This window comes from Rattus rattus, chromosome 5, assembly GCF_011064425.1.
Source record: "Rattus rattus isolate New Zealand chromosome 5, Rrattus_CSIRO_v1, whole genome shotgun sequence".
Lineage (NCBI taxonomy): Eukaryota > Metazoa > Chordata > Mammalia > Rodentia > Muridae > Rattus > Rattus rattus.
The window spans coordinates 17,349,000-17,374,692 of NC_046158.1; the positions used below are offsets into that span (position 1 = coordinate 17,349,000).

Consider the following 25,693-nt stretch of genomic DNA (forward strand, 5'->3'; position numbering starts at 1 on the left):
CAGGCCTGAACAGATACAGAAAGATAGAAATAATTCCATGTGTCCTATCAGACGACCCACGGGCTAAAACTGGTCTTCAATAATAATAAAGGGAAGAACACCCACATATACAGGTAGTTGAACTATGCTCTACTCAATGATAACATGGTCAAGGAAGAAATAAAGAAAGAATTAAGACTTCTTAGAATTTAATGAAAATGAAGGTACAACATACCCAAACTTATGGGACACAATGAAAGCTGTGCTAAGAGGAAAACTCATAGCTGTGAGTGCCTGCAGAAAGAACCAGGAGAGAGCATATATCAGCAGCTTGACTGCACACCTCAAAGCTCTAGAACAAAAAGAAGAAAATACACCCAGGAGTAGAAGGCAGGAAATAATCACACTCAGAGCTGAAATCAACCAAGTAGAAACAAAAAGGACCAGATAAAGAATCAACAGAACGAAATGTTGGTTCTTTGAGAAAATCAAGATAGACAAACCGTTAGCCAGACTAACGAGAGAACACAGAGAGTGTGTCCAAATTAACAAAATCAGAAATGAAAAGGGAGACATAACTACAGAATTAGAGGAAATTAAAAAAATCATCAGATCCTACTACAAAAGCCTATATTCAACAAAACTTGAAAATCTGGAGGAAATGGACAATTTCCTAGACAGATACCAGGTACCGGTTAAATCAGGAACAGATGAACCATTTAAACAACCCCATAACTCCTAATGAAATAGAAGCAGTCATTAAAGGTCTCCCAACCAAAAAGAGCCCAGGTTCAGATGGGTTCAGTGCAGAATTCTATCAGACCTTCATAGAATACCAATATTATCCAAGCTATTCCACAAAATTGAAACAGATGGAGCACTACCAAATTCCTTCTATGAAGGCACAATTACTCTTATACCTAAACCACACAAAGACCCAACGAAAAAAGAGAACTTCAGACCAATTTCCCTTATGAATATCGACGCAAAAATACTCAATAAAATTCTGGCAAACCGAATCCAAGAGCACATCAAAACAATCATCCACCATGATCAAGTAGGCTTCATCCCAGGCATTCAGGGATGGTTTAATATATGGAAAACCATCAACGTGATCCATTATATAAACAAACTGAAAGAACAAAACCACATAATCATTTCATTAGATGCTGAGAAAGCATTTGACAAAATTCATCACCCCTTCATGATAAAAGTCCTGGAAAGAACAGAAACAAGGCCCATACCTAAACATAGTAAAAGCTATATACAGCAAACCATAGCTAATATTAAACTAAATGGACAGAAACTTGAAGCAGTCCCACTAAAATCAGGGACTAGAAAAGGCTGCCCACTCTCTGCCTACTTATTCAATATAGTTCTCGAAGTTCTAGCCAGAGCAATCAGACAACAAAAGGAGATCAAAAGGATACAAAGTGGAAATAAAGAAGTCAAAGTGTCACTATTTGTAGATGATATGATAGTATATTTAAGGGATCCCAAAAGTTCCACCAGAGAACTACTAAACCTAATAAACACCTTCAGAAAAGTGGCTGGGTATAAAATTAACTCAAATGGGTAGCCTTCTTCTACACAAAAGAGAAATAAGCTGAGAAAGAAATTAGGGAAATGATACCCTTCATAATAGTCCCAAATAATATAAAATACCTCAGTGTGACTTTAACCAAACAAGTAAAAGATATGTATGATAAGAACTTCAAGCCTCTGAAGAAAGAAATTGAAGAAGACCTCAGAAGATGGAAAGATTTCCCATGCTTATGGATTGGCAGGATTAAAATAGTAAAAATGGCCATTTTACCAAAAGCAATATACAGATTCAATGCAATCCCCATCAAAATACCAATCCAATTCTTCAGAGAGTTAGAACAATTTGCAAATTCATCTGGAATAACAAAAAACCCAGGATAGCTAAAACTATCCTCAACAATAAAAGGACTTTTGGGGGAAATCACTATCCCTGAACTCAAGCAGTATTACATAGCAATAGTGATAAAAGCTGCATGGTATTGGTACAGAGACAGACAAATAGACCAATGGAACAGAATTGAAGACCCAGAAATGAATCCACACACCTATGGTCACTTGATTTTTGACAAAAGAGCCAAAACCATCCAATGGAAAAAAGATAGCATTTTCAGCAAATGGTGCTGTTTCAACTGGAGGTCAGCATGTAGAAGAATGCATATTGATCCATGCTTATCACCCTGTAGAAAGCTTAAGTCCAAGTGGATCAAGGACATCCACATCAAACCAGATACACTCAAACTAATAGAAGAAAAAGTGGGGAAGAGTCTCAAACAGATGGGTACAGGAGAAAGTTTCCTGAACAAAACACCAATGGCTTATGCTCTAAGATCAAGAATTGACAAATGGGATTTGATAAAACTACAAAGCTTCTGTAAGGCAAAGGACACTGTGGTTAGGACAAAATGACAACCAACAGATTGGGAAAAGATCTTCACCAACCCTACAACAGATAGAGGCCTTATATCCAAAATATACAAAGAACTCAAAAGTTAGACTGCAGGGAGACAAATAACCCTATTAAAAAATGGGGTTCAAAGCTAAACAAAGAATTCACAGCTGAGGAATGCCGAATGGCTGAGAAACACCTAAATAAATGTTCAACATCTTTAGTCATAAGGGAAATGCAAATCAAAACAACCCTGAGATTTCACCTCACACCAGTGAGAATGGCTAAGATCAAAAACTCAGGTGTGACAGCAAATGCTGGTGAGGATGTGGAGAAAGAGGAACACTCCTCCATTGTTGGTGGGATTACAAACTGGTATAACCATTCTGGAAATCAGTTTGGAGGTTCCTCAGAAAATTGGACATTGAACTACCTGAGGACCCAGCTATACCTCTCTTGGACATATACCCAAAAGATGCCCCAACATATAAAAAAGACACGTGCTCCACTATGTTCATCGCAGCCTTATTCATAATAGCCAAAAACTGGAAAGAACCCAGATGCCCTTCAACAGAGGAATGTATACAGAAATTGTGGTACATCTACACAATGGAATATTGCTCAGCTACCAAAAACAATGACTATGAAATTCATAGGCAAATGGATGGAACTGGAAAATATCATCCTGAGTGAGGTAACCCAAGCATAGGAAAACACACATGGTATTCACTCATTGATAAGTGGCTCTTAGCCCAAATGCTTGAATTACCCTAGATGCACAGAACACATGAAACTCAAGATGGATGATCAAAATGTGAATGCTTCACTCCTTCTTTAAAAGGGGAATGAGAATACCCTTGGGAGGGAATAGGGAGGCAAAGTTAAGAACAGAGGCAGAAGGAACACCCATTCAGAGCCTGCCCCACATGTGGCCCCTACATATATAGCCACCCAATTAGATAAGATGGATGAAGCAAAGACGTGCAGGCTGACAGTAACCGGATATAGATCTCTCCTGAGAGACACAGCCAGAATACAGCAAATACATAGATGAATGCCAGCAGCAAACCACTGATCTGAGAATGGGACCCCTGTTGAGGGAATCTTAGAAAGGACTGAAAGAGTTTGCAGGGGCCCCATATGAGCTACAATGCCAACCAATCAGAGCTTCCAGGACTAATCCACTACCCAAAGACTATACATGGACTGACCCTGGGCTCCAACCTCATAGGTAGCAATGAATAGCCTAGTAAGAGCACCAGTGGAAGGGCAAGCCCTTGGTCCTGCCAAGACTTAACCTCCAATGAACGTGATTGTTGGGGGGAGGGTGGTAATGGGGGGAAGATGGGGAGGGGAATACCCATACAGCAGAGGAGGGGGATGTTGACTTGGAAACCGGGAAGGGGAATAACAATAGAAATGTAAAGAAGAAATACTCAAGTTTATAGAGATAGAATGAAAAAAAAAACGAATTATAGGAAAACAAAACCAAACAGGTGAAGGAATGGAATAAAACCATCCAAGATCTAAAAAGGAAATAGAAACAAAATCATAAAGGGAGACTATCCTGGAGATAGAAAACGTAGGATAGAGGTCAGGAGTCACAAAGGCAAGCATTGCCAACAGAATACAAGAGGTAGAGGAGAGAACCTCAGGGGCAGAATATACCACAGAATACATTGACACACCAGAAAAGAATATGTAAAACACAAAAAGTTCCTAACCCAAAATATTCAGGAAATCCAGGACACAATGAGAGGATCAAATCTAAGGGTAAGAGGTACAGAAGAGAGTAAAGACTCTGAACTTAAATGTACTAGTAAATATCTTCAACAAAATTATAGAGGAAACTACTCTAACCTAAAGAAAGAGATGCCCATAATCATACAAGAAGTCCATAGAACAACGAGCACAGGAAATAACGAGCACTATTCCTTAATATCATTTAAGATCAATGGACTCAATTCCCCGACAAAAAGACAAAGGCTAACAGACTGGATATGTAAATAGGACCTAGCATTTTATTGCCTATGGGAAACACACCTCAGTGATAAAGACAGAAACTACCTCAGAGTAGAAAAACAACTTCCCAAGCAAATGGTCCCAAGAAACAAGCTGGAGTAGCCATTCTAATATCAAAAAAATTGACTTCCAACCAAAAGTTATCCAAAAAGATAAGGAAAGACACTTCATTTTTATCAAAGAAATAATCTACCAAGATGAACTCTAAATCCTAAATATCTATGTTCCAAATGCAAGGCCATCTACTTCCATAAAAGAAACTTTATTAAAGCTCAAAGCACACACTGCACCTCACACAGTATTAGAGACTTCAAAACCCCACTCTCAACAATGAAAAGTCATGGAAACAGAAACTAAAGAGAGAGACAAAGAAACTAACAGAAGGTATGAACCAAATGGATTTAACACACCTATCGGATATTTCAACCTCAAAAGAAGGTACCTTCTCAGTAGCTCATCGTACTTCTCAAAAATTGATAATATAATTGGTCACAAAACTGGTCTCAACAGATACAGGACAATTGAAATAATGCCATGCATCCTATCAGATCACCATAGACTAAGGCTGGTCTTCAATAACAACAAAAACCAGAAAGCCCACATACACACATGGAATTTGACCAATGCTCTAGTCAGTTATAACTTGGTCAAGGAAGAAATTAAGAAAGAAAGACTATGGGACACAATGAAAGCTGTGCTGAGAGGAAAACTCAAAGCTCTGAGTGCTTCTATAAAGAAATTAGAAAAAGCATACACTAGCAGCTTGACAGCACACCTAAAAGCCCTAGAACAAAAAGAAGTAAATACACCCAAGTGGAGTAGATGGCAGAAAGTAATCAAACTCAGGGCTGAAGTCAACCAAGTAAAAACAAAAAGGACTACATAAGAACCACCAAAATCAGGAGTTGGTTCTTCAAGAAATCAACAAGATAGATAAACCCTTAGCCAGACTAACCAGAGGGCACAGAGATAGTATCCAAATTAACAAAATCAGAAATGAAAAGGAAGAAATAACTGAGGAAATTAAAAAAAAAATCATCAGATCTTACTATGAAAGACTATGTTCAACAGAAATGGAAAATCTAGAAGAAATGAACCATTTTCTAGACAGATGCCAGGTATTAAAGTTAAATCAGGAACAGATAAACCATCTAAACAGTCCCATATCTCCTAAAGAAATAAAAGCAGTTATTAAAACTCTCCCAAGCGAAAAAGCCCAGGACCAGATGGGTTTAGTGCAGAGTTCTATCAAACCTTTGTGGAAGACCCAATACCCATACTGTCCACAAAATAAAGACAAAAGGAAGACTATCAAATTCCTTCTATAAAGCCACAATAATGCTTATAACTAAATCACACAAAGATCCAACAAAGAGAACTTCAGATGAATTTCCCTTATGAATATCAATGAAGGGGTTGGGGATTTTAGCTCAGTGGTAGAGCACTTGCCCAGCAAGCCCAAGGCCCTGGGTTCGGTCCCCATCTCCGAAAAAAAAAATCAATGAAAAATTACTCAATAAAATCCTTGTAAACCGAATCCAAAATGATCAAAATGATCATCTATCATGATCAAGTAAGTTTCATCCCAGGGATGTAGGGATGTTTCAATATGAAAATTCATCAATATAGGTAATCTACTGTGTAAACAAATTAAAAAGAAACCACATGTTCATCTCATCTCTGGGAAAGCATTTGCAAAATTCAACACCCCTTTATGTTAAAAGTTTTGGAAATATCAGGAATTCAAGGCCCAAACCTAAACATAGTAAAAGCAGTATACAGCAAACCAGTAGCAAACATCAAACTAAATGGAGAGAAATGTGAAGCTATCTCACTGAAATCAGGGGCTAGACAAGGCTGCCCACTATTTCTCTACTAATTCTATATAGTACTCAAAGTCCTAGGCAGAGCAATCAGACAACAAAATGAGGTCAAAGGGATACAGATTGGAAAGGAAGAAGTCAAAATATCACTATTTGCAGATGATATGATAGTATATTTAAGTGACCCCAAAAGTTCCACCAGAGAAGTACTAATCCTGATAAACAACTTCAGCAAAGTGGCTGGATATAAAATTAACTCAAACAAATCAGTAGCCTTCCTCTACTCAAAGGATAAACAGACTGAGAAAGAAATTAGGGAAATGACACTCTTCACAATAGTCAAAAATAAATAATATCTTGGTATGACTCTAACCAAGCAAGTGAAAGATTTGTATAACAAGAACTTCAAATCTCTGAAGAAAGAAATTGAAGATCTCAGAAGATGGTAAGATCTTCCATGCTCATGGATTGGCAGGATTAATATAGTAAAACTGACAATTTTGCCAATAGCAATCTACATATTCCAATAGCAATCTACATATTCAATGCAAACCCCATCAAAATTCTAACTCAGTTCTTCATAGAGTTAGAACAATTTAAAAATTCACTTGGAATAACAAAAACCCCAGGATAGTGAAAACTATCCTCAACAATAAAAGAACTTCTGGAGGAATCACCATCCCTGACCTCAAGCAGTATTACAGAGCAATAATGATAAAAACTCCATGGTATTGGTATAGAGACAGGCAGGTAGATCAGTAGAATAGAACTGAAAACCCAGAAATGAACCCATACACCTATGGTCACTTGGTCTTTGACAAAGGAGCTAAAACCACCCAGTGGGAAAAAGGTAGCATTTTCAACAAATGGTGCTCATTCAGCAGGATGTCAGCATGCAGAAAAATGCAAATCAATTGATTCTTATTGCCATGTAAAAAGCTTAAGTCTAAGCAGATCAAGGACCTACACATAAAACCAGATGCACTCAAATTAATAGAAGAAAAAGTGGGGAAGAGCCTTGAAAACATGGGCACTTGGGAAAGTTTCCTGAACAGAAAACCAATGGCTTATCCTCTAACATGAAGAATTGAGAAATAGGACCTCATAAATTTGCAAAGCTTCTGTAAGGCAAAGGACACTGTCATTAGTACAAAACAGCAACCAACAGATTGGGGAAAGGTCTTTAAAAGTCCTACATCTGATAGAGGGCTAATATCCAATATATACTGAGAAGTCAAGAAGTTAAGAGTCCAGAGAGTCAAATAATCCTATTTAAAAAATGGGGTACACAGCTAAGCAAAGAATTATCAACTGAGAAATATCAAATGTTTGGGAAGTACCTAAAGAAATGTTCAACATCTTTATTCATCAGGGAATTGCAAATCAAAATATCTCTGAGATTCCACCTCACACCAGTCAGAATGGCTAAGGTAAAATATTCAGGTGACAACAGATGCTAGAGAGGCTGTGAAATGAGCACTCCTCCATTGTTGGTGGAATTGTAAGCTGGTACAACTTTGGAAATCAGTATGCAGGTTCGTCATAAAATTGGATATAGTACTACCTGAGGTTTCAACTATACAACTCATGGCTTTATACCCAAATGATGCTCCAACATATAACAAGGACACATGATCCACTATGTTCACAGCACTCTCCTTTATAATAACCAGTAGCTGGAAAGAATCCAGATGTCCTTCAAGGGAGGAATGGACACAGAAAATGTGGTACATCTACACAATGGAATACTACTCAGTTATTAAAAACAATGACTTTATGAAATCTATAGGCAAATGTCTGGAACTAGAAAATATCATCCAGAGTAAGGTAATCCAAACAGAAAAAACATGCACATGGTGTGCACTCACTGATAAGTGGATATTAGCCCAAAGGCTAGAATTTACCCAAGATACAATCCACAGACCACATGAAGCTCAAGAAGAAGGAAGAGCAACATGAGGATGCTTCAGTCCTTAGATGGAGGAACAAAAATATTCATAGGAGGAGATATGGAGAGAATATTTGGAGCACAGACTGAAGGAATGACCATTTAGAACCTGCCCCACTTGGGGGTTCAGTCCATTTATATACGGTCACCAAACTTTGACAATATTGATGAAGCTAAGAAGTGTATGCTGACAGGAGGCTGATATAGATGTCTCCTGAGAAAACTCAGCCAGAGCAGGAAAAATTCAAATGCGAATGTTAGCAGCAAAATATTGAACTGAGACAGGATCCCCATTAGAGGAGTTAGAAAAAGCTGAAGGCTCTTGCAACACCCTAAGTACAACAATACCAACTAACCAGAGCTCCCAGGGACTAAACCACTACCCAAGAGTAGACATGGACAGACCTGTGACTTCAGCTGTAGTAGAGTATGGCCTTGTTGGGAACCAATAGGAGGAGAAGTTGCACTCCCCAGTGAGGAGGAATATCAGTGCACAGAGGCAGGAAGGGGTGGTTGTTTGGGGAGGGGGAACACCCTCATAGAAGAAGAGTGAGGGGAATGGGATAGGAGGCTTATGGATGGGAAACCTGGAAAGGGAATAACATTTTAAATGTAAATAAAAAATATCCAATAAAAATAGGAAGAGGCAGAGAGAGAGCTCACCGCCCAGACAGGTTGGCACTCCTGAGACTAGAGAGCAGGAGACCACCAATATCTGGGGCACTGCCCACCTACTGCCCACATCCCTGGCCCAAGAGGAAACTGTTTTTATTTTTATATATACATACCTCTGGGAACCAGAAGAAATAAAAAATATCCAATAGGGGCACTGGAGCTACCGCCGATAGGTCCCCTGTGCTCCAGATAGACCATCCCCTGGACCTGAAGGGACCCTCTGGGAATAAAGATAGGGGCAGTTCTCTGCACCCAAAGGGACCCGGGGGGAGGGAGAGCTAAACCATCAGAAGGGCAGACAAGCCTGGGAAGCAAGAAGAGACTACACTCTGCCCACATTTCTGACTCCAGAGGAAAACACCTAATGCCATCTGGGACCCTGGTACACAGGGGATCCCAGAAAAGGTGGCCCAGGCCCTCCTGGTTGCCACTCTCAAGGAGAGCTCAAAAGCAACACCCCACGAGCAAACTTGAGCCATGGGACCACAGGCAAGACCAACTTTTCTGCTCCCAGCGACCTGCCTGGTGGACTCAGGACACAGGCCCACAGGAAGAGCTGAAGACCAGTAGACAGGAAAGACTATACACCTGAAAGCAGAACACTCTGTTCTCATAACTGGCTGAAAGAAAACAGGAAAACAGGTCGACAGCACTCCTGACACACAGGCCTATAGGATGGTCTAGCCACTGTCAGAAATAGCAGAACAAAGTAGCACCAGAGACAATCTGATGGGTAGAGGCAAGCGCAGGAACCCAAGCAACAGAAACCAAGACTACATGGCATCATTGTAGCCCAATTCTCCCACCAAAGCAAACACTGAATATCCAAACACCAGAAAAGCAAGATCTAGATTTAAAATCATATTTGATCATGATGCTGGAGGACTTGAAGAAAGACATGAAGAACTCCCTTAGAGAAATGCAGGAAAACAAAAATAAACAAGTAGAAGCCTATAGAGAGGAATCACAAAAATCCCTGAAAGAATTCTAGGAAAACACAATCAAACAGTTGAAGGAATTAAAAATGGAAATAGAAGCAATAAAGAAAGAACTCAGGGAAACAACACTGGATATAGAAAAACAATGGAAGAGACAAGGAGCCTTAGATACAAGCATCACCAACAGAATACCAGAGATAGAAGAGAGAATCTCAGGAGCAGAAGATTCCATAGAAATCATCAACACAACTGCCAAAGATAATGTAAAACGGAAAAAGCTACTGGTCTAAAACGTACAGGAAATCCAGGACTCAATGAGAAGATCAAACCTAAGGATAATAGGTATAGAAGAGAGTGAAGACTCCCAGCTCAAAGGACCAGTAAATATCTTCAACAAAATCATAGAAGAAAACTTCCCTAAACTAAAGAAAGATATGCCCATAAACATACAAGAAGCCTACAGAACTCCAAATAGATTGGACCAGAAAAGAAACTCCTCCCGACACATAATAGTCAAAACACCAAATGCACAAAATAAAGAAAGAATATTAAAAGCACTAAGGGAAAACGGTCAAGTAACATATAAAGGCAGATCTATCAGAATCACACCAGACTTCTCGCCGGAGACTATGAAAGCCCGAAGATCCTGGACAGATGTCATATAGAGCCTAAGAGAACACAAATGCCAGCCCAGGTTACTGTATCCTGCAAAACTATCAATTAACATAGATGGAGAAACCAGGATATTCCATGACAAAACCAAATTTACACAATATCTTTCTACAAATCCAGCGCTACAAAGGATAATAAATGGCAAAGCCCAACATAAGCAGGCAAGTGACACCCTAGAAAAAGCAAGAAACTAATCATCTAGGCAACAAAACAAAGAGAAGAAAAGCACACAAACATAATCTCACATCCAAATATGTATATAACAGGAAGCAATAATCACTATTTCTTAATATCTCTCAACATCAATGGTCTCAACTCCCCAATAAAAAGACATAGATTAAAAAACTGGATAAGCAATGAGTACCCTGCATTCTGCTGCCTACAGGAAACACACCTCAGAGACAAACACAGACACTACCTCAGAGTGAAAGGCTGGGAAACAACTTTCCAAGCAAATGGTCAGAAGAAGCAAGCTGGAGTAGCCATTCTAATATCAAATAAAATCAATTTCCAACTAAAAGTCATCAAAAAAGTTAAGGAAGGACACTTCATATTCATCAAAGGAAAAATCCACCAAGATGAACTCTCAATCCCAAATATCTATGCTCAAAATACAAGGGCAACTACATACTTATAAGAAACCTTACTAAAGCTCAAAACACACATTGCACCTCATACAATAATAGTAGGAGATTTCAACACCCCACTCTCATCAATGGACAGATCATGGAAACAGAAATTAAACAGAGATGTAGACAGACTAAGAGAAGTCATGAACCAAATGGACTTAACAGATATTTATAGAACATTCTACTCTAAAGCAAAAGGATATACCTTCTTCTCACCACCTCATGGTACTTTCTCCAAAGTTGACCATATAATTGGTCATAAAACAGGCCTCAACAGATACAGAAAGATAGAAATAATCCCATGCATCCTATCAGACCACCACAGGCTAAAGATGGTCTTCAATAACAATAAGGGAAGAACAGCCCACATATACATGGAAGTTGAACAATGCTTTACTCAATGATAACCTGGTGAAGGAAGAAATAAAGAAAGAAACTAAAGACTTCTTAGAATTTAATGAAAATAAAGGTACAACATACCCAAACTTGTGGGACACAATTAAAGCTGTGCTAAGAGAAAAACTCATAGCTCTCAGTGCCTGGAGAAAGGAACAGGAGAGAGCATATGTCAGCAGCTTGACAGCACACCTAAAAGCTCTAGAACAAAAAGAAGCAAATATACCCAGGAGGAGTAGAAGGCAGGAAATAATCAAACTCAGAGCTGAAATCAACCAAGTAGAAACAAAAAGGACCATAGAAAGAATCAACAGAACCAAAAGTTGGTTCTTTGAGAAAATCAACAAGATAGATAAACCCCTAGCCAGACTAACGAGAGGACACAAAGAGTGTGTCCAAATTAACAAAATCAGAAATGAAAAGGGAGACATATCTACAGAATCAGAGGAAATTCAAAAAATCATCAGATCCTACTACAAAAGCCTATATTCAACAAAACTTGAAAATCTGTAGGAAATGGACAATTTCCTAGACAGATACCAGGTACCAAAGTTAAATCAGGAACAGATGAACCATTTAAACAACCCCATAACTCCTAATGAAATAGAAGCAGTCATTAAAGGTCTCCCAACCAAAAAGAGCCCAGGTCCAGACGGGTTTAATGCAGAATTCTATCAAACCTTCATAGAAAACGTCATACCAATACTATCCAAACTATTCCACAAAATTGAAACAGATGGAGCCCTACCGAATTCCTTCTATGAAGCCACAATTACTCTTATACCTAAACCACACAAAGACCCAACAAAGAAAGAGAACTTCAGACCAATTTCCTTATGAATATCGATGCAAAAATACTCAATAAAATTCTGGAAACCAAATCCAATGGCACATCAAAACAATCATCCACCATGATCAAGTAGGCTTCATCCCAGGCATGCAGGGATGGTTTAATATATGGAAAACCATCAACATGATCCATTATATAAGCAAACTGAAAGAACAAAACCCCATGATCATTTCATTAGGTGCTGAGAAAGCATTTGCCAAAATTCAACACCCCTTCATGATAAAAGTCCTGGAAAGAATAGGAATTCAAGGCCCATACCTAAATGTATTAAAAGCCATACACAGCAAACCAGTCACTAACATTAAATTAAATGGAGAGAAACTTGAAGCAACCCCACTAAAATCAGGGACTAGACAAGGCTGCCCACTCTCTCCCTACTTATTCAATATAGTTCTTGAAGTTCTAGCCAGAGCAATCCGACAACAAAAGGAGGTCAAGGGGATACAGATCGGAAAAGAAGAAGTCAAAATATCACTATTTGCAGATGATATGATTGTATACTTAAGTGATCACAAAAGTTCCACCAGAGACCTACCAAACCTGATAAACACCTTCAGCAAAGTGGCTGGGTATAAAATTAACTCAAATAAATCAGTAGCCTTCCTCTACACAAAAGAGAATCAAGCTGAGAATGAAATTAGGGAAATGACACCCTTCATAATAGTTCCAAATAATATAAAATACCTTGGTGTGACTTTATCCAAGCAAGTAAAAGATCTGTATGATAAGAACTTCAAGCCTCTGAAGAAAGAAATTGAAGAAGACCTCAGATGATGGAAAGATCTCCCATTCTCATGCATTGGCAGGATTAATAAAGTAAAAATGGCCATTTTACCAAAAGCGATCTACAGATTCAATGCAATCCCCATCAAAATACCAATCCAATTCTTCAGAGAGTTAGACAGAACAATTTGCAAATTCATCTGGAATAACAAAAAAACCCAGGATAGCTAAAACTATCCTCAACAATAAAAGGACTTCCAGGGGAATCACTATCCCTGAACTCAAGTAGTATTACAGAGCAATAGTTATAAAAACTGCATGGTTTTGGTATAGAGACAGACAGATAGACAAGTGGAATAGAATTGAAGACCCAGAAATGAACCCACACACCTATGGTCACTTGATTTTTGACAAAGGAACCAAAACCATCCAATGGAAAAAAAGATAGCCTTTTCAGCAAATGGTGCTGGTTCAAGTGGAGGTCAATGTGTAGAAGAATGAAGATCGATCCATGCTTATCACCCTGAACAAAGCTTATGTCCAAGTGGATCAAGGACCTCCACAACAAACCAGATACACTCAAACTAATAGAAGAAAAAGTGGGGAAGCATCTCAAACACATGAGTACAGGAGAAAATTTCCTGAACAAAACACCAATGGCTTATGCTCTAAGATCAAGAATCGACAAATGGGATCTCATAAAGTTGCAAAGCTTCTGTAAGGCAAAGGACACTGTGGTTAGGACAAAACGACAACCAACAGATTGGGAAAAGATCTTCACCAATCCTACAACTGATAGAGGCCTTATATCCAAAATATACAAAGAACTCAAGAAGTTAGACCGCAGGGAGACAAATAACCCTATTAAAAAATGGAGTTCAGAGCTAAACAAAGAATTCACAGCTGAGGAATGCTGAATGGCTGAGAAACACCTAAAGAAATGTTCACCATCTTTAGTCATAAGGGAAATACAAATCAAAACAACCCTGAGATTTCACCTCACACCAGTGAGAATGGCTAAGATCTAAAACTCAGGTGTGACAGCAAATGCTGGTGAGGATGTGGTGAAAGAGGAACACTCCTCCATTGTTGGTGGGATTACAAACTGGTATAACCATTCTGGAAATCAGTTTGGAGGTTCCTCAGAAAATTGGACATTGAACTACCTGAGGACCCAGCTATACCTCTCTCGGGCATATACCCAAAAGATGCCCCAACACATAAAGACACATGCTCCACTATGTTCATTGCAGCCTTATTTATAATAGCCAGAAGCTGGAAAGAACCCAGATGCCCTTCAACAGAGGAATGGATACAGAAATTGTGGTACATCTACACAATGGAATATTACTCAGCTATCAAAAACAATGACTTTTTGAAATTCATAGGCAAATGGATGGAACTGGAAAGTATCATCCTGAGTGAGGTAACCCAAACATAGAAAAACATACATGGTATGCACTCATTGATAAGTGGCTCTTAGCCCAAATGCTTGAATTACCCTAGATGCACAGAACACATGAAACTCAAGAGGGATGACCAAAATGCGTTGCTTCACTCCGTCTTTAAAAGGGGAATAAGAGTACCCCTGGGAGGGAATAGGGAGGCAAAGGTAAGAACAGAGGCAGAAGGAACACCCATTCAGAGCCTGCTCCACATGTGGCCCCTACATATACAGCCACCCAATTAGATAAGATGGATGAAGCGAAGAAGTGAAGGCTGACAGGAACCGGATATAGATCTCTCCTGAGAGACACAGTCAGAATACAGCAAATACATAGGCGAATGCCTGCAGGAAACCACTGAACTGAGAACGGGACTCCCGTTTAAGGAATCAGAGAAAGGGCTGGAAGAGGTTAGTGTATAAGGCCGTATGTCTCATTTGACCTTCAGTATATGCCAGAATCTTAAAGAAGTAGCCTGTAATATCATAAAGAAATGGCCACACTAGCAATGTAAAAGCAAGCAGGCAAAGAGTAAAAGTCTCTGTCTTCCATCTCCTTATATAGACTTCCAGCAGAAGGTATGGCCCTGATTAAATGTATGTTTTCCTGCCTCAAGGTCCAGATTAGAAGTGATCTTCCGACTTCAAATTTAGCAGAAATCCCTCAGTGGTATGACCTCCATTTTTGGATTTTAATTAATACCAGATGTAGTCAAGTTGATAGGCAAGAGTAGTCATTATAGATTCTTTGGATTCTTATCCTTTACATGTTTAATGACACACTCTGGGAAATGTGTATCAGTAATGATTATCAGTAGCGTTTAGTGTGACAGACATGAAAAGGTCACTTTTTTCTTCCTTCAAACAAATATTAAATTACAAATCGAGGAAATCCAAACTTTCAATTTTTTTTTGTAATTGTGGTTGATTTTGATCAGAGAACTTGTTTATCTGGATCTGTACACACACAGAGACACACCCACACTCTCTCTCTGTTTCTGTCTCTGTCTCTCTCTCTCACACACACACTCACATACACATATACACACACAATCAGATCTACTGGCAGTGTAAATTACTCTCTCTACAAGCAATATATTTATTTGGTATTTAAAAAGAAATCTTATCTAAAAGACATCTATTCTATGTCTGTGATATCTTTGAGAGACCAAGTTATTCCAATCTATAGTTCTGGTGTGCTATCATCTCTTTTAGCACAGTCACTAGTTATTACCATGTACTTCACATTTTATACACTTTCAACTAACTCACTCCAGCCAGTGCCTGACATGGGCCTCTATTGTTGATTGCTTTAATACTATGCTGAGGCTCAGTCTGAGGACCACAGAATTTATAAGCAAAATTCGAATTAATATGGTACTAGGAAAACCATCTATTCTTTACTACAAGGTAGTGCAGTCTCCATAAACATGGTCTTGAGCAACTAGGTATTTCGATTCCTAGACTATCTTTATGAAAAATAAAGTATGTGAGAGGAACATGTTTTGTTTTATTAGCTATAATAATTACAATAAAAACAGAGCAACCCTGAGTTCTAATTTATTTTACTATCTTTTTTTTTTACCTCAGTACACAAGATATTTAGGGCAAATAGGCTATTTTAACAAATAAATGATCCCATGCCCTCTATCTCCTGTGTTTGGCTGATAGCAAAATACTCTTGATGTTCCTGTATTGTTTTATTTAAGTTACTAACTGTCCTTGTGATTTAAGAAACCATCTGTGAGAATTTGTGTTCTAAGAGCTTAGTTTATTCCTATATCATAAAATAAAATACTTTTTAAATTATGTGTTATTTTGGTGTTTAGAAGAATATCTTTGATATGGAGTGGTATAATGAAAAATATAAGAAATTTATCCTATTATTCTTTGCACTTGCCACTTAATTCTGTTTCTACTTCCTGAATGTAGAAAAGTTGAGTTCGGATAGAGCAGCCACGATAGCTTTGTTTAAAATTCATGTTCATCTTCCTCTTCATTCTTCTTTTTTTATCTTCTTTGTCTTTTTATTTTCTCCAACATCTGAACTCACATTCTTACCTTATTTTGGTCCATAATTGTATGGTTTAGAGGGGAGATGACAGTGTTATAGAAACCTCGTTAGGGACAATGAGACAGCTGGGAGGTATGGAACTTGCTGCCAAGCTTAAAGGCCTACTTGTGATCCCTGAAATGTAAACAGTAGCTGAAAAGAACCTACTCTTGAAAGTTGTCCTCTGTCCTTTCTGTGACTTGTCATACACACACAGAAGCGCACACACACACACATGCACACACACACACACTAAAAAATAAGACAAACTTTTAGAAATGGACCTATTTCTTTGATAATTTTATGTTATTGGGATATGTATGTACACATGCTCATACACTGACACAATCATGGACATGAAAATTTTTTTAGATGAAGATTATTTTCTAAATTATGTTGAGTTCAGGTTAAATTTCCTTTTATTTGCTAAATCACCACCACATAGTGAAGTTTAAGAGTTTAAATAAAGATATGCAACGAAAATGGAATGAATTTTTTTCTCTAGCATTTAGCCTCCCCCACCCCCACCTTTTTCTAAGAAATGATAGGTTTGTGTCTAATGCATTTATTTATAGATTATAAATTTCTCCAATGTGCTTTCTCAAATATTTCTCCTTGGAACCGTGCATAAATAGATCATAATCTAATTGCTTTTAAATGTCAGAAAATGAAATTATAATCTTGTGTCTTAAATTTTAGTTTTTTAAAGGAAAGGTGGCTTCGAATGTACATTCATGAACATGTGAGCAGAGAGTTATTAAGAACGTTTTTAATGAATTCATTTGTATTGTAAGGATTATATGAATAGAATGCAAAATATTATAATCTCTTGCTTCAATTATATTTAGGTAGTATTTTAAACCACCCAGGGTTAATGTGGAGTAGGCTTATAATTAGATAACTATCACAATATTATGGCTGTATGTATACTACCTCAGATAAATGAAAATCAAAGGGATTCAGTGAAGTTCCTTTTTTCTATTCAGTCTTTAAATGTGAAAGAAAAAGAACCAGGGGAAAAGAAAAATCTATATTCTTTGTCCTATCAAAATAGTGTAGAATTTTCTTCAATATTTATTATTTCATATTATTTTTGGATATAGGCATAGATAAAATATTAATTCTAGTTTCTATCTCTAGGTTAAGTCAGTTCATTAAATATGGTTTTATTTCTAAAATACCTTTTTATCATCCTCTTGTATTTGGCTATATGAATAAGAAAGTTGCAGCAAGGATATATGGAATCCCAGGACCAAAGTGATGTATATCTGATCACTTTATATATAACATTTTAAAATGTCTAAAATTATTTTTAAAAGACCTTTTAAAATATTTTTTTTTCCTTTGAGTTCTTGTCCAGTTGAGACATCTGCAGTTGAGGAGTTGGTGGGAGTTGCCTCTTCCTGTGTAAACATGGTGTGGACCCAAGCAAACTATGGCCCAGAAGTCATGGCTTCTAGAGCCCCAGGAAGTTGCCTGCCTCCTCCACCTCTGTCACTGTTACGTTTTATAAGAAGAAAGAGGATATGTTTGATATTACCAGGTGTGGTGGTGTAGGGGTTGCCTTGGTGGGCCCATTCTGAGGCACACCTTCCCCCCGAGGTACCAGCCATTTAGTCTTGAATAGAGTTTATTTAGGGAACGGGAAGGGGAGTTGAGAAGGGATGCGAAGGGAATAGAAGCAGAGAAAGACAGACAAATAGACACACACGCACATACAGACACACACAGGGGAGGGGCAGAAACATGGAGAGAAAGGGGGGAGGGGATGGGGAGAGAGGGAGGAAAAAGAGTCAGAGAAAATAAGAGAGTAAGAGAGCAAGGAGAGGCCAAACAGCCCTGTTTATAGCAAGCCAGGCCTACCTGGCTGTTGCCAGGTAATTGTTGGGCAGAGCTTAGAAGGAATGCTAAGATTCCTCTGATTTGTTTTAATTAAAAAAAAAAAAAAAGAATAGGGTCATCATGATCTTTAGCTACTTACTACTGACTTTGGGGTGCCGTGTTTCTGGGAAACCTAATAAAATGGGGATGGGGATGTGGGTCCAGTCTTAGGAGAGTTGGCTGTTTCCTTGCTTTCCAGGATCTGTGGAACATCTGTGGGTAAGAGGGAGCAGATCCAGTAGAAGTATCTGTCTGTATGAGTAGATTATATCTGTGGATTGCATCTCTGGAGCTGTCCTGGATGAAGATCTTGAGTAAAAGCCTGAACTCAACAAGATGCTGAAATTTTGTGTGTATGTGTGTGTATGACAGAGACCTAAATTTAAGTACATTTGGGAGAAAAAAATTTTCGTATATGTACATTTGTAACCCTTAGGTCTTGGTGGTTGGGGTAAGAGGAGTCTCACTTCCAGGATACAGGAGAAGAATTCTATTCTCTGGATTAGGTAGCAAGTGGGAGCTTAGGCAATTGATTGACAGATGTGCTTATCCAGACAGTGTCTGTTTGGTCCATGAGAGGTAGATCTAAGTCAGATTCTTGGAACTTATACATTTACAAAAGAGCTAAATTTGTTAACAGCATGAATAGTCTTTAAGGTGACCTCGGGGAAGACAAAAACCTTTCACGGAGCAGAAAGAGCAAGAAGGCCCTTTTTCTTCTGTCTAGGAGACTGAATATATATAAATTTAGCACAATGAGAAGATTTTTAACTTTACATTTAAAAGGCAATCAAAAGAGACTTTAAGATTTGATGACCTTGTGAATATGAGAGTTGATCATAAAGATTTAGCATAAGAAACACCTTAAGTCTATAGTTAAAAGACAAGCAAAGGAGACTTATATTTGTATATATGATAGCCAATAGTATAGCTCTAGGATGAGAAACATTTAAGTTTGTAGCTAAAGGACAAGCAAAGGAAACTTAGCCTTTAAAGTATGATAGCTGATAGTGTAGATTTAGCATGAGAAACATTTTTAGTCTATGGTTGGAAGATAAGCAAAGGAAACTTAAAATTTGAGCATATGGTCTATAAAAGTTGGATTGTGTAGTGCAATGTTTTGTTAGAATTAGGCTAATTTATAAGAACTCTCTTGATTATTAGGACAGTGGCATAACAAGAGAAGGAAATATGAAGCATTTAGTCACTGGAAACTGAGTTTAGATAAGGAAGTAACAGAAGGTTACATCTGTGAAAGGTTATATCTGAACCTGTGTATCATTTATTGTGAAGCCTGTGAGTCAGGCAAGCCTGTCTTTGATAAGAGATCTGGCAGTCTTAGCTATTTAACCAATTGACTAATGAGCTGCTAGTAAGGTGGTGATTACCTTGGGGTCAGGAGCTAGAGGTCTGTTTTCTAGTTGTAAAGTTATAGTTACCTTATCTGTCAATGTAGTTAGAATAAATTATAAACTAGGTGTCATATATTGATTAAAGTGACAGAGGTTGGTCTATATACTCCACTATCTAAACAGTTCCCAGGTCCCCGTGGTCTTCATCACAACTCAGGCTCAGAAGACAGGAAGCTTTCTTCTGTGGACTAGGAATGTGGGAGAAATGACTCACTTTGTCTTAGGCAATGTGAGAAATTTAACTCTCTGGATATCTTCTGTTTGTCCACAGTATAGTCCAATCCCTGGCAGCAGACAAAGTAAGGAATGATGTTTCTCAGTGGTTATCATACCACAATCTAGACATTCCTGTTGCTGTGTCCACATCTTCTTGGAGACCTGGGGGTGTGGGAGGGGAGAGAGTATCACTGTTAGGCTTTGAGAGTCTCTGTCTGTCATAATAAGCTTAAATATTTAACATTATATTTGGCAGATTTTTGACAAGATTGAGTCAGTATCTATTAAGCATATCTGAGTTAGACAACTTGTGTTTGTTTAATTATTTGTTCTAGAAGGTATCTAGCAAATAAAGAGGGCATACTATATTTTAATGACAGTAGCAAAAAGAAGGCAGTGACCTTCAATTAAAGGCACTTATCTTTAACCTTTATCTTTCTACTGTTGTAAATCTTTAAATTAACATTAAAGTTATTATTTATCAAGGCAGGATAGAAATCATATGACAACTTTATCTTAATTGAAGTGTCTTTGGAGATCTTATGTCAGGCTGCCTAGGGGGGAGGAAGCAGTGGGGTGGGAATTGCCCATAACAAAAATGGCAGATGGTCGTGAGACTGCCATTAACCAAGATGGCACTGAAGCTACAGCCAGCCATGTGACTACTCTTAGCTAAGATGACACTGAAGCAATAGCATAGGGAAACCTATCCATGCACAACAAAGATGATGGACAGTCATGAGACTGCCTCCAACCAAGGTGGTGCTGAAGCTACAGTTCTAGCTGTGGAGGAAAGTCATGTGTTGTACCTTAGAATGGAACTGTAAAAGTGTGGCTGTGTTTCTTAGAACGGAACAGCAGAAATGTGTCACACACACACACACACACACACACACACACACACACACACACAAAACAAAAACAAAAAGTAGAATCTAAACTACACAGTGTGAGAGGTGTGAGGGGCACATTGTGCGGCTTGGTGAGTGGTGGCCATGGAAGTACTGATGGGTAGGCAGTATAGGTAGCATCTCTGTGTAAGCAGAGTACAAGGGGGTGGGGCAAGAGAGTGAGGGCCTCGGGGTAGGTCAGAGGCGGCATCTGGGGCTATGCTGTCTGCCAGCAACTCCACTCCAGCCCGGTACACTCTGTACCCCATGGGTTAGTCAAGGAAAGAGAGCAAGGTGGAAAGCAGAGTTGAGGCTAATCACTGTGGTGGCTTCAGAGTCAAGAGGGTGGAGAACCAGGAGTGGAGAGCAAGCAGTAAGAGAATGAAGATCGCTGGTGGGAGTTCTAAGGTTTTTTTTTTTTTTTTTTTAAGCACCATTAAGTGGCCAAATAGCATTATGGTTTTGTGGAAAATGGGGCCAAATTTAGCCTCTGAATTCAGAGGCCTTTTAGACCATGAAGCCTCCCAGTAGGAAGCCTGTGGGGGAAGGCAAAGACATACCCTTCTGGGTTAGAGTAGCAGTTATTAATAATCCCTACCAGTTATTAAAAATCCCTGCCTGAGCTGGCAATGAGAACATTTCACCCAGGCCTGGGGTTTTGCAGTGGTGAGGAAAGGAACCAACTCAGAGAATAAAAGAAAATCTCACCCAAGGAAAAATGTCCTAGAATGAGGAGTCAGGGGGAAGTTCAGTCATAAAGACTGTGAATGTCTCCATCCCCAAGGACACCACAGGGTGGCTGCAATTTCAACAGTCCTCCCTTGGGACCAGGATACATTTATGCTGACCAGTGCTAGGAGTGGGGTGGGAGTGCGGAGCTTACCAATTTGCCTGTGTTTGTATGGAAAGGTCTAGGGAGTGATCTCATGGCTGTAAAATCCATGTGGTGGCCAGTTTGTAAATCCAAGTTGTGGGAAATGTGAACCTGTTAGTTTCGAGATCCAAGTCTCACAGTACCAATGTATTGTTTTATAAAAAGAAAGGATATGTTTATAAAAAGAAAGGATGGTGAGGGGGAGGGGTGCTCGGGCCCATGCTGAGGCATCACTTTCCCTTGAGGTACCAACCATATGATGGGTTTAGCATAGAATAGAGTTTATTTAGGGCATGGGAGGAACAGGTGGGGATAGGGGGCAAAGGGGAAAGAGGAGAGAGGGAGAAAGGTGTGAGGGAGAGAAGAAAGTCAATGAAAATAAGAAAGTAAGAGAGCTAGGAGGGAATCAAACAGCCCTTTTTATAGCAAGCCAGGCCTACTTGTCTGTTGCCAGGTAACTGTGTGGTAGAGCCTAGAAGGAATTAACAGTCACCATTTCTTCCTCAAGGTCATTGAGAAAAGCTGAAAGTAAGATTCAGATTGTATATTGATTGTATCTCCCAAGTGGCAGAAAAGCATTGGAGGAGAATTCTTCAGGCTGTTCCTCAAAGATTTTGAAGAGGAAAACTGTATTCCTGAAGAAACAGGAAAAGCAAAGAGAAAAGCCTTTGCAACTTGTCACAGAGATGATTAAAATTAATATAACTTACTCATCTGAATAATATAGTTTACTTACATATTCTAGGATGTAAATTTGGGGAGATGAGTTTGTTCAATTGACTTTTTGAATAGGCATTTAATTGAAAAGATGAGGCTAAAATTTAGCCATTCAAAAGAAACCATCTACAAAAGTGGAGAATTTTTATAATTTGTAAATTCTAATTGCATACTTGGATTGGTTGTGTGCTGCTTCTTTTTTACCTGTTAAGCTTCTTGCTAAAATCAACATTACATGATACTCTAATTACTAATCTACTGCCTTTGAGATTTGCTTAAATTTTTGTACTGATGGCATTTTATGGACATTGATTACAGAAATAGTGCCATATTGTTATGGCATGTTTGCTTTAAAACGTTGACTTAGTCTATTTCACGTTAAAAGATTCAATATCAAAATATTTTTCTTAATTTGTGCTTACCCATCTCTATTTTGTCTCTGTTTTGCTTTGCTTTGTTTTATTTTGCTTTGTTTTGTTTTGTTTTGAAACAGGGTCTCTCTATGATTTCGAAACTCTCAGATTAAGATCAGAAATTAATTTTTTTAATCTGTGATGAAATTTCCAACTAGATATAACACCTACAACTGTGGGGAGCATGTAACAGGTTATCAACAAAACAAATGTATGAAGATGTAAACGGATAAGTTACAGTAATGGTGCAAATGTTATGTGAGAAGTTTACAGGAAACGGGAGGAAAAAAGCAGATAATTAAGAGGTAAATAAAAATGTCTAAACAGGAAATTCTGAGTTTGTGTTGACACTTAAATGACAAGAGATTGCTTCTAGGAGTATGAAGGTAGAATGTTCAACAAATTACCAGCAAGTACAGTATTCTAGGGTGACAATCTAATATAATTCAATCAAATCCCCAATTTTGTCTTAATAAATTCCTCAATCCCTGTTATTAATGCATTTCTTTATATTTTAAAACAGACTAAATTTCTCTGCTGTAAACTCTTGCATCCAGCAGATAGAAATCCATAAATAAAGTAACATGAGTTAGAAATCAGAACATGCCAGTTATAATAGAATGTGCAATTAACTCCTGGTATGCTTTGAAAGTTAATGGTTTCTTTTTTCTTTCTTTTCCAGTCTGTGCCACAATTCCCACACAGAATAAGTAAGAATGCTGCAACAGTTATTCTCAAAAAGTCCATTCCGTTAGGGAGAATTCTGTGATCCTTGACTCTTAATTCCTAAAACCTTCTACTTCTGCTACATGGAACACATGAAGAAAAATAGGTAAGAAAAGACATTAGGGAAAGAGCAGTGATATAATATATTGGGGATGTTGTGGTAGTGCTTTCACAGGAAGATTGGATGGCAATGGCCACTATCTGTATGATAAGGAAGAGCCTTTGTGAAGTAAAAGTGATCGGAACAGATGATTCAGCATGTTATGCTACCATGCGATTATTTTCTTTCTATAAAAATATAGAAGCAGGTAAGTTTTCAATAAAAGAAAAAAATTAGTGAAAACCAAAAAATTTTATTTATTATGTTATATGAATTAATAAAACTAAATACATTATGTAGGTTGAAGTCATTATGCAGGTGAAGGCAGACACAAGATTAAATGAGGCCTGTCGTTCGAGAAGAAAGGGATGAGGGAACAAAGTTTTAGAAGGAGGGGGAAAGGAGAAAAGGAGGAGAGACAACATAGAGGCAGATGAAAACAATCCTTGCCATATATCTCTATGTAGATAGAGGTTGTTATGAATATTTCTTGAAGGATGGATTTCTATAGGTCAATTTATCTTATCTAGGTAGGCAGTTTATATCTTTATCAACTGGTTGTGAGTGTATTGTGTGTTGTATTGTGGATTGAGAATTTAACATATAAATCTGATAGCTAAATTAAAGTTTATTGAGTCTTGATTTTACTGGGTAGTTCGAGTTTATACTTAACTGCTGTTGGGGGTGGGAGGTGGAGGGGAGGTTTGTGGGAGGGCAGTTGCTGGGAGTTGGGCAGAGTCAGTGACAGGGAGCTGTGATAGGCCACACTCAAGCAGCCCAGGACTGCCTGGGTCATAGAGTACCAGGGGGCCAGCGTGGAGCAGTGACTCACTGGAACTGGCTGTTGCAGGGATAAAGATACCCTGCAGTGCCTTGTGGCCCAACGGTGTCAGTGCTAACACAGGGTAAAACATTCAGACATGTTTTATTAATTACCGCAACAGGTAGAAAGCCAACGTGTTGGGTAAGAATCTACTACAAATTTAAGTTTATTAGTCTCAAAGTTCAGAATTGAATTGTACTTTCTAAGTGAGAAAAGGGCCAGTGCTGTGTTGAGTCACTTGCTGTCACAAGCACAGGAACCTTAAACAAAAGAAACACAGAAGCAGTCTGCTTACAGGTCCTAGGTCCCCTGCTATGAAAACATAGCTATGTAGTGCTACCCTGACTACAGAAAGTTAGATATTAGAAGATGCCTGCTTCTTTTACAAAGGTTGTTTGGGCAATGATTTAATTTAGGTTTGGTTTATTTGTTTTAAAGATGGTATAAAGATATAATGCTTTATTAAGTCTTCCAGGATACCCATATTCTTTAACATGGATTCCATGGGAATTCTGAGTTAAAATCCTGGTTAGACAAGCTGCTTGCTTCTTAATGACAGGTATTACTGGAAATGTGATTAAATTTGTTTTTATTGTTAGAAGAAGAGAGTACAGAGTTTATTCAAATCACGTGGGGATTTTCACCCATGGCTCAGAACTAGGATAGGGAACATTAGTGACTGACTCCAAGTAGAGAGTGGTGATATTTGCCTGTTATAAAAGTTATGAAAAGTAAAAGTCTGTACACCAGGCAGAGTGAATACAGACATATATTATAGAAATTATTAATAAATAAAAGTCTGATGCTCCAGGTAGAGATCTTAACAGAGAGATGTATATTGGGCTAAAGTTCTGGTTTGCCAAGTTGCTTACTTCTTATTGGTATTGGTATTAATAGAAGTGTGATTAAATTGTTTTATGAATTACCCCGCTATTGCCGTGTGGCTCATCAATGCTGGCTAGCGAGGGTTTGTGGTTATTTTTTAAATTACCTCAGCAGGAGGCTCATATTATCTTAATGTGGGCTCCACAGGAATTTTGAGTTGATTTCCTAACATG

General features: G+C 38.3%; 1 pseudogene; it reads right to left on the reverse strand.

The window, feature by feature from the left end:
* The window catches only part of LOC116900081, a 43,587-nt pseudogene that overhangs the window by 14,056 nt on the left and 3,838 nt on the right, over nucleotides 1-25,693 (reverse strand).